Genomic DNA, 9,701 nt, shown 5'->3' on the forward strand with positions numbered 1-9,701 from the left:
CTTGAAAAAGAATTGTATAGGCATGTGTTGTTAAATGTGTTGGTGATAACCTCTTGAATGAACAGTGTAATTCATCTTACATGCATGTTCATACAGATTTCAAACATTATACTATGTGATTTGCTTTTAATAGCTACTTTAACTTGAGATATGAATACTTACGTACGTATAGTATAAATCCATAATAATAAAATAAAATAATACAAGTAGTATAAGCCTCCCATCCAAAATGCAGGCTATCATTAGGCTCCTTTCTTATGATTCTTCAGTAGTTATAAAATATTTGTGGTGGTTGATAATGCTGTCCCGACCCACAGAGGCATCTTGGAAGCATAGCATCTATCCGATACCCTCCAAGTAAACACTGTTAGCTCTGTCAGCACTGTTGCCGTCGTTTGCACTGTTAGCTGCAAACTAGCTGCTGGAACAGTCTACACGATCTGTATTGAGAACCATTGAGAATATTTGAGTGTGTTCTTTTTGGGGAGGTTTTGTAACGTGTGTGGTATCCTTTTAAATGATATCATATTATTAAGTCCCCACGAAGAAGGAAATAGAAATGATGCTGTTAATGACTCATTTCCATTCATAATGTGCCATGCTGAGCTAAACTCCTCTTTTGATCAGGCATGGTGCTGTGCGCTGTGCTCTTTTGTTTCAAAGACTACTTCCACTGAACGGAGCTGGGGGGCACCAAAGGCTGCTCTCCTCCTCTCTCTGCTGTATTCCATAGCCTCCCTCTCCTCTGTCCTCCCTTTTGTGTAGAGTACCCGAATAAATTAGCAACCCCAGTGGCAGGAGGAGGAGGAGAGTAGGGGGGCTGGGCCTTGTGGCGGAGGAGTTGGCTTTCAGTTGGTGAGGTGCACGGTGCCCTGAAGCGGCTCCGCTTTAGCGCACACACACACACACACATGCACACATACACACGCCGTGTCTGAGTGACTGGATGCTGAGAGAGAGAAAACGAGGAGAGAAACGTTTAAGATCAACAAGAGAGAAGAGCATTGCGGGGCCACCGACGGCTCCTTTCTTCTGCAGACGGCAAAGAAACCGTAGAGCTTTGCAGCTGATCGAAACGCGCTCACCTGACACCGGGACGGAGACGGAAAAAAGACCCTTCACTGGAGGAGTAAACCACCCTACCGGTGTACCAGATTAGAAAATCTGTGGAATTGGCTCAACTGTAATTTTTGTGGATATTATGTAAAAAGCAAAAAAAAAAGCAAAAAAAAAAAGCCCGGTCCAGCTGGACAGCACGGCTCCATTCAAGATTTTGTCCCGGAGGATTGTCAGTCGTTGAGGGGGAATTGGAGACCGTTTGCATATTAATCAGTTTTGGAGGGGATATCCAGAGCGTACATCCAGAGCTGCGGAGTGGGTCAGATGAATGTAAGTGACAGCTCCTTTATTCTCATCCTCTCTGTTCACTATTACATCTGATCAGTAAGGGATGAAGGTGGAGAAACTAGCTCTTCTGGTTCTCCGTATAGAGGGGTGCACCCTGCATCTGCACCTTGCATGGTTGAGCTGGTAGCTGGTCCCGGCTGTGCTGAGATATGGGGAGACCATGCTAAAGGGGCTACAATAGTAGGCTATTATACAAGATCAATGGATCATGGTGATGCAGCAGCCTCATATTGATTATTGATCCCCATCCACAGCCAAACCAGCTGAACAGCCAGGTTGTAAAAAGAGAAGAGTGGAGCCCCTTTCAAAATATGCTAAACATGAAGGGGAGCTTGGTCTGGTAGGCCAGCTTCTTATGTCTTATGGAACTATTTGATGATAGTAAGTCAGTGGTTTCCTACTCAGGTTTTAGCTCAGAGCGAATACCCTTTGTTTTGGAGGGAGTACAGAACCACTTAAAGGGAAACACCATGAAGTGCACAAAGTGGGCCAGCACACTTTGGACTATTTCCTCAGGAGAACAACTGATGTGACAGTGAAGAGATTTAAGAAGACTGAGAGGCGTCACTAGTGGAGAGAATTTGAAGTAGCCCACTGTTGTGCCCTAAAACCATTAGCTACAGCAGAGCGTGCTCTGTTGATGATGGTGTGGTTTCCACTTTTCTGTATGATTATGAAAACAGAACCAAAAAAACCGCAGAGGGACTATCTCAGTAGATGATAAAGACTGTATAACACATTAAAAAAAACCAAGTCCAATAGGTTGTCAGGTTTCAATATCCAGCAAATACATTCTGACACAATTGAAATATTTTTTAAACATCAAGTGGATTTATAGCAGCCAGTTCTGTCCATATATGTTTACATGGCCAAAAGCTAAAAATGGGAACCCTGGGGCATATTTAAGTTCCTAACCACAATAGTTATTCCAGTCATATCTGGTGTCTGCTGGCGTCCACAGCTCCTGGTATTCTGCTGTAAGGAGGGATACTGATCTTTGCATTATTTCACTATCCACTTACATGGTCTCATGTGCTCCAGCTCTGCAGCACACTGGCCTCAGCCTCTGGTCCGCACACAACCAGTAACAGTTTGGTTTCTTGCAGAGCAACGAGGTGTGCAGCAAGACATTTTCTAACAGGAACCATATGGATATCTGTTGGTGCGGCTGCATCGGGTAGAGCTTATGTTTGTGCAAACAACCTTATAATTACTCATATACAGGAGCAGTTACAATAGTGGCAATTAAGCATTTCTAGAGAATTTAGTTATATCTTTATTCTGGCAGTCATAATGTAGCTTTTTAGAGGATACAATTATGAAAGGAAGGATTACAAGTTTGTGCCTAGACGATCATTTAATGTGTTCTTGGGGTTGCAGCTGAAGTGTCCACTTTGAGCCCTAATCATCCCCGTGAAATATGTTTTCATTAATCCTCAATTAATTTACAAGAAAAGCTGTGATAATTCATGTCACTCCCATTACTTCCTGTCTATCTAACACTGCCTACAACAAGTGAAACCTGTCAAGGCAGAGAGGTCTATTCGTTCCGTGAAGTGTCACGTCTTTTTGAAGAGCTTATCAACAAAGTAAACAGTCTGCTGTTTACCTTGCACTTCATGTTGTTCTATGCAGCTGGATGGATGAGCGTGATACTGACTCTGCCAGGGTCAGGGCATTCTCATCAGGGCTGTGTTCAAAATACATGCACTCCTAAGGCAACAGCATCTGCTGAAAGACTTTATATTAAAATGTTGGGGGGGGAGGTGACTGAATAGCAACCACAACCCTCCAACCCCCATTCCCTTCATTGTATATCGGATTATTTGGTGTGCATGTTGGCAGCAATGTGACATCTAACTTGGCTTGGTTTCTGCATCTTATTCTACTCTTTGTAATGTGATAATGCTACATCGGAATCATGCTGACATACAAGCCAATATTGATGAATCTCTTTTTAAAGCTTTAATCAAAGTTGCCTTTTTTCAAGATGAAATATTATCCCGCTACCCACAGTCTTTAAGTTCCTGTTTGTTTACTCTAATGGGATTACTTTTGGGAATGTCCAAGTTGAGGCTTTATTCTTCTGCAAATCTCAAGTAATCTTGAGAGTTTAGTTTAAACTCTGGAGATATACAGTGTAATCAAACTGCGCATTCGCCACCCACATTGACACTGAAATCCTGCTTGTACTCCCAAAAAAACCCACATAAGAAGAGAATGTCATCTTTTTGGGTCAAGGTTTCATTATGTGCATGATTATATCCTATAACCCAGAGTGTCTGAATTGTTAATTAAGAAGACAAAGTCACCCCCGCATACCATATTGTAGAGAAAACTGTAGCGAGTGAAGGGTTTTGTGTAATATCTGTTTCAGCTCATCAACTCAAGTTATGGAGTGCTGCCAACACAGAAAGAGAGTGAGGGGAAAAACCAGGAAGCATCTTCCCACCCAAATGTTGCAGCTCAAACAAAGAACTGTCTAATTGTACTCCAGAACTGTTTTTTCCTGGGTTTTGTTTTCTGCGCGTGGGAAATCAGCGCCTGAGTGCAAATATTGGAAAGGGACTCAGAGGGTCTGTGTTGGTGTCTTTATTTACATCTCAGACCACCGTTTTTAAGAAATAACATCAACCAAAGACTCCATTTTGAGGGGATTTCATGTAATTTATGTTTGTTAGGCAGCATGTGAATTTATCTTCGGTTTCCTCTAAAGCCGCTTCTGTTTACATCAACCATCCACAGCACGGCCAGGCAGTTATTAATAGCTTTAGTAGTAGAGTCATAAAATAAGATTCCCATTGATAAGGAATCCCCTTTGCTGATTGCTCCACATTTTATTAACTTTACCCTCGGGGCCTACTGGTTGCCATGGCAGCTACAATCGCCAAGTCTGCCATCTTGCTGTGATTACAATCGAGAAATTGAATTACTCTATTGTAACATTTGAGCTGTGTGTGTGTGCTTACATGCAGAGAAAGTGGTTCACAAATTGACATTGGAATTAAAATTCGGCTGTATCAAAGATAAAAGCATCGGGCTGTCGTTTCATAATTACATGTTTTTTGCAGCAGTTACCATCCTTGCTTCTTCAATGTTTCATTCTTGCTGCTGCCACTTTGGGAGTTAATGTTTGAAATATGAAGTACCAGTTAATACTTTGCAATGTTGCATCATAGAAACGTGTTTGTAATAAATAATCTCACATACACAATCGTCCTGAGTCGTACCTCATCTTGGAGCTTGGACTGAGCCTTTTTTTTTCTTACAGTGTACTCTTAGTAGTCTTCCCACTGGGGCAATAGAGATCTTACCTTCCTACTTACAGTATGACGACCCATTTATCTGGTGCTCTGGAGAAGATATTACTGTATGACTGCCTCAACCAATCAAAGGAAATCACTGGACTCTTCCGTCAGACACAGAATGATTGACTAGCTGGAGTTTTCAGATGGTGCAATTCTATTTTTGTTTGTTCTGAGGCCCAGTTATGAAGTAACCGCCATTATTCATGGTCTGGTCAGCTGAATGGGAAGGACGGCAGACACTGACTGAATAAAAGAAAAATAATCTTCACAGTGCAGAGAAGTAGGTGCTGTCTGCAAAGCTATTGGAAGACTGCTTTTGGACTATCTCCACTGTCCTTCCAAAATACAAAGTTTCAAACCTTCACTTGCTACATTATAATCTTCATTCAATCTTCATATAATCTACACTGCCCAGTGTAGCAAGACCAGGCCTTTAGATTCAGATCTGGAATAATAACTGCTGGAAATGGGTTGTTATGTTCCTGAAGGAAGCTGCAGATGGAAGTCCTCTAAAGCTTGGTGTTGTCTCGAGTTTCCCCATCTTGGGCTTCTCTGCCGTGGGTTGGAACAGTGACACTGGCTCCCGACTGCCAAAGTGTGGCTAGATCGTTTGAATTCTGGGTTCCTGGATGGATGGAAGAAGTAAGTTTACTTCTGTGCATGAATGTTTGCACGCCAGCAAGTGTGTGGCCGTTGGATAGACCTGTGTAGTTGATGGAGAAATCTCATTTTGGCTGCAACTAATGACTATTTCAACATCAGTCAATCTCTCAAATATTATTTTTTTTACTTACAGATGAACTGTTTACTCTTTAAAATATAAAAATCAGCATTGATAAATGATTTCATTGTTGTTGGTTAATTTGATGTCTAATCCACTAATTGATACATTGACTAGCTGTTGCAGCACCGTATCCTAGTGTGTTCTATCAGATGCCAGCAGAGACACTCCTCGGATCTCTTTATCGATTCTTCCCCTGTTGAGATAACGACTAATGCAGGCATGTGTGTGCAGTATATGCACACACATGTTTCTGAATGAAGTGATGTATTAATTTCATTAGTCACATGAAGAGATGAATGTGGGAATTGCTCTGAGCGAAGATGAATGAGATGTGGTAACTGCTGCCCATCTGGGTGCATGATGGATGAGAAGTGTCTGAGCTCTGAGGCTAAAACAGAGAGAGGAGGAGAGAGCCTGTGTAGAGTCTCATGTGTTTTTAATGATGTAAGTGAGATGATCTGAGCTTCTGGTACATCAAACATTTGCACCGAGCTGAGCACTGCATGTAGGGCACCGCAGCTCAGGTATAGTGCAACGTGCTATGCGAGTTAAGGGATTCAGAGACTGGATGTGTGTGAGACAAAAGGAGGCAAAAGAAAAAGTTGGCTGGAGAAGAAATACGTTTTTGAAAAGCAGTGGCCTTTAGGAAGATCAAAAATGTTATTCTGCGTTGTTTGGCATTGAATCGGAGCGAGAGAGATCAGTCCTCAAGTACATTTTTTCATTTGGAGCCTCAAACCCATCAATCACATGATTTCATTGCATCATTATTAACTGATGAGTATTGATGTCTGTTTAACTCTGTAGAGCAAATGAAAACAAAGACAGACAGACTTAATTCCCAGGCTTACCACAAGAAATATAATGGCGTAACATGATACAAAGGCATTCTCTTGGAGAACAGCTGTTGGCGCGCCACTAACCCGAAAGTTGATAGAGAATTTATTAGCTAATAAGCTAAGACGCCGTCACATATTCTGAGCTAGAAATGAGTAATTATGGTTTTTGATATTTCATAAATGTCAACCAAAGAAGAACTAAATTCCTAGTCCCTCCCACCCAGTGGAATTAAGTCTGTAGCATTTCTTTTAGGAAGATACCGGCCTACTTTCACCCTACAAATGTTTTGCTCTGTTAGCTGGCAAACTCTTCAACACAACTTTTTAGCGATTTGATTAATGTTTGTGTTTTCTGATACAATAACATAACCTCATACGACTCTCTGCCTTAGGCCATGTCACTGATTATTTCATCAGGCAGAATGTGGAGAAAGATTAAAGTGTGTGCTTGCCCGTGTGTGTGAGTGTGTGTGTGTTTAAGTTACAAGAGGGGTCTTCGGTTTCCCTTCTCCGGATCCTGTTTTGGCTATCAGAATGTTTTGACTTTTAACTTTTCCTCTGTTCGTTCATAAACAAATGCTGTGATTATTCTGATATAATACAGTGTGTTTGTATGTTCATATATTTATCACATTGTGGGGACTGAAGTCTGTTCACATCGACACATGTGGGGACTTACCTCCGATATGTCCCCACAAAGTTAAACATTTATTTTAGAGTTTCAGGTTTTGAATTATGAATGGGTTAGGGTAAAGGTTAGGGTAAACATTGGGGTTAGGCATTCAGGGTTAGGATGACCCTACAGGGAATTAAAGTAAGTGAAGTGTGTGTGGGTGTCAGTGCGAAACAATCATGCCCATAATTCAAACAAATGGCAAATATAACTCCAGAGTGGTTAGTGTTTATTTGTATTGCATTCACATCATATTAATATCTGAATGTCATGATTGCCATGCACTGACTACACTTAACATACTCACACATGCACACTGTCTGATAATACTCTACTAATACTTACTAATAACAAAACACCTAAATAATAAATAACCAAAACTGTGTGTGTGCAATGCATACTACAGGTTTGTAGCACAATGTGCAGCCAAATGACGCCATTATGTGCTTGTTTGTGCATTTTAAAGTATTCAACTTAACAATGATGTGTCATTTCTGCTTTTCACAGACAATTGAACAGGTGTTCTCCTCTCAGATAGAACTCAAATGAGTAGAGAAATAGTTTATTTCAGCCACTGTCAGGGCATTTATCTGAGTTTCACCAATGAGGTAATGATGTTTGACAGAGTCACTGACTTAGTTCAGCTCGAAAACCTGCCCTGTTGTGATATTAAACATACTCTGATGGGGAGTGCTGATGATTGCTGGTAGATGGCAGCTGCTCCTTCACCTCCAGGAATATCCCGCCATGCAAATCATTTTGTTGTTGTTTTTTTTACCCTGCTGACCATGTGGGCCCACTCTTTGTTTTGTATTATTATCTACTTTTTGAATATTCACCCACTTTCTCCATTTTTCTTTTGAAATGATAAGTCATACACACACCCAGACACACACATTCATCAGAGAAGGAAAACTCACTGCACATTCAGTGTGGCCTTGAAGGTTGACGGGTAAGTGAATCACCTCCGGCTGTGTTTTCACTTGCTCCTTGGCTTCAATGACGGTCCAGAGGGTACATTATTTATGTGGGTGCGTGTGAGGCTGCATGCATGTGTGTGTGTGTGATTCAGCACTCACTCAAACTATGGTTAACTTCTTCTTCTTTCTGTCTCTGTCACCGTGGCAATGTTTTTTTTTTTTTAAGGAAACCTCATTCGCAATCAAACTTTTCCTCTGTATCTCTAGTTCCACTTCTTCCTCAGGTCCTTCCATCTGTGACTGTGTCGTTCTCTTTCTCCTTCTTGCCTGTCGGGCAGTAAAATCTAGGACGTTTTTGTCACAGGGGAGCTAGTGCAGTTTGTAAGTGTGTGTGACTGTATTCCAGCTTGACATCTCCTGTGTGGGTAAATAAACAAATCTGGGTCATCACACCAGCTTTGAATTGTCATGCTGCTGCTGCAGAGTCTTCTGCAGTTATTTTTCACCAGCTATTATCCCTCTGGAGTTAAGTAAGTACGTATGTTAGTGGAGAGATGCAAACATATAAGTGTAACATGCCTATTTTAAGATTTTGACGCAGCAGCGCAGTGAATTGAGACATGACTTGTAATAGTGCTACACTACAGAATGAATTAGTCAAATATACTCAAATACCTGTTGATAGTTTTGATGCTGGGTAAGATTAGGAGGCAACATACCAATCATTATTTTATTGAATAGTATATAAAATATTACTGACCCCAATATGAAGGACACATATTGTTTAACAAGTCTGTTTTTTAACCACACTTTCATCACATCGTTTCACATCCAAAGGAGAGCATGGAGCCAAACCATGAAAAAAGATCTCACTCTCCAAATACCTTTTGGATTGGAACAGAAATAAAAATCACATGCAAGCAACATTCACTTCCTAATCAGAGAATAAGATTACAATCTCTTAAATAACTGCAATATGGAAACAAAGTGTGGACTTGAGCCTCAAACTCTCAGTCTCAGTAGGCTCCTGGCACAGAGGATCGCTCTCACTGTGAACTGACTAGTCTCTGCGATGACGTGCGTGCGCCCCCCCCCCCCTCCGCAGCCCCACTGATGTCACTGACATGGACATTTATGGAGGAAATAAGTAATAAAATAAAACTCCAGAGCAACATTTCAAGGATAGAATTAAAAACAAAGGTTTTCACAGAGCTGAGGTAAACTGGGAACAATGTTACAGCTTGGTTCCTCAGACTTTGAAATCACTACTGACTTACATAAGAGACATTAAGAAACAAATTAAAAGCAAACATGATCAGACTTGAAAAAAACGATGTATCAGAAGACTTGTGATGATACAGTACATAAACTGGATCAAATCTGAACCTCTGATCAGTTATACCGACTTCTCTGTCACGTTCCCTGTTACAGAATTTATTCGTCACTCTGTTTCAGATTAACCGATTAAGCTGCAGCTCAGAGTAACCAAGGAACTGGTCCTCACTTCATCATGATTAATTCAAACGTACTCACTTTGATTCTGCCAGTCTCCACAAACCAGATACATAGGTTGTGTTTCACAGGTTGTGAGAGCTTTTATGGCTGCAGGCTTCCCTTGGGTGAGGTAACCCACTTGAATGATACAGTCATGAACTCTCTCGCCACATAGAATTAATATTGATTGTGCTGTGATGCAGCACATGCATGTATATTTCAGTCTGTGTGTGTGTGTAACTGTCCAGACAGTGGACGTCTGGGTGTCTGAGAGGC

The 9,701-nt window shown here is 41.2% G+C and overlaps 1 protein-coding gene across 1 annotated transcript in view; it reads left to right on the forward strand.

Annotated features, from left to right (window-relative positions):
* The first annotated feature begins 809 nt into the window (after positions 1-809).
* dchs1b (dachsous cadherin-related 1b) overlaps positions 810-9,701 on the forward strand; it is a 77,962-nt gene continuing 69,070 nt past the window's right edge. Inside the window, exon 1 of the mRNA XM_031872537.1 lies at positions 810-1,389. The gene's annotated coding sequence lies outside the window, so the exon portion shown is untranslated. The remainder of the gene's footprint in view (positions 1,390-9,701) is intronic.

The sequence above is a fragment of the Anarrhichthys ocellatus genome, unplaced genomic scaffold (assembly GCF_004355925.1).
Source record: "Anarrhichthys ocellatus isolate YVR2014 unplaced genomic scaffold, GSC_Weel_1.0 scaffold65, whole genome shotgun sequence".
NCBI classification, from domain to species: Eukaryota; Metazoa; Chordata; class Actinopteri; order Perciformes; family Anarhichadidae; genus Anarrhichthys; species Anarrhichthys ocellatus.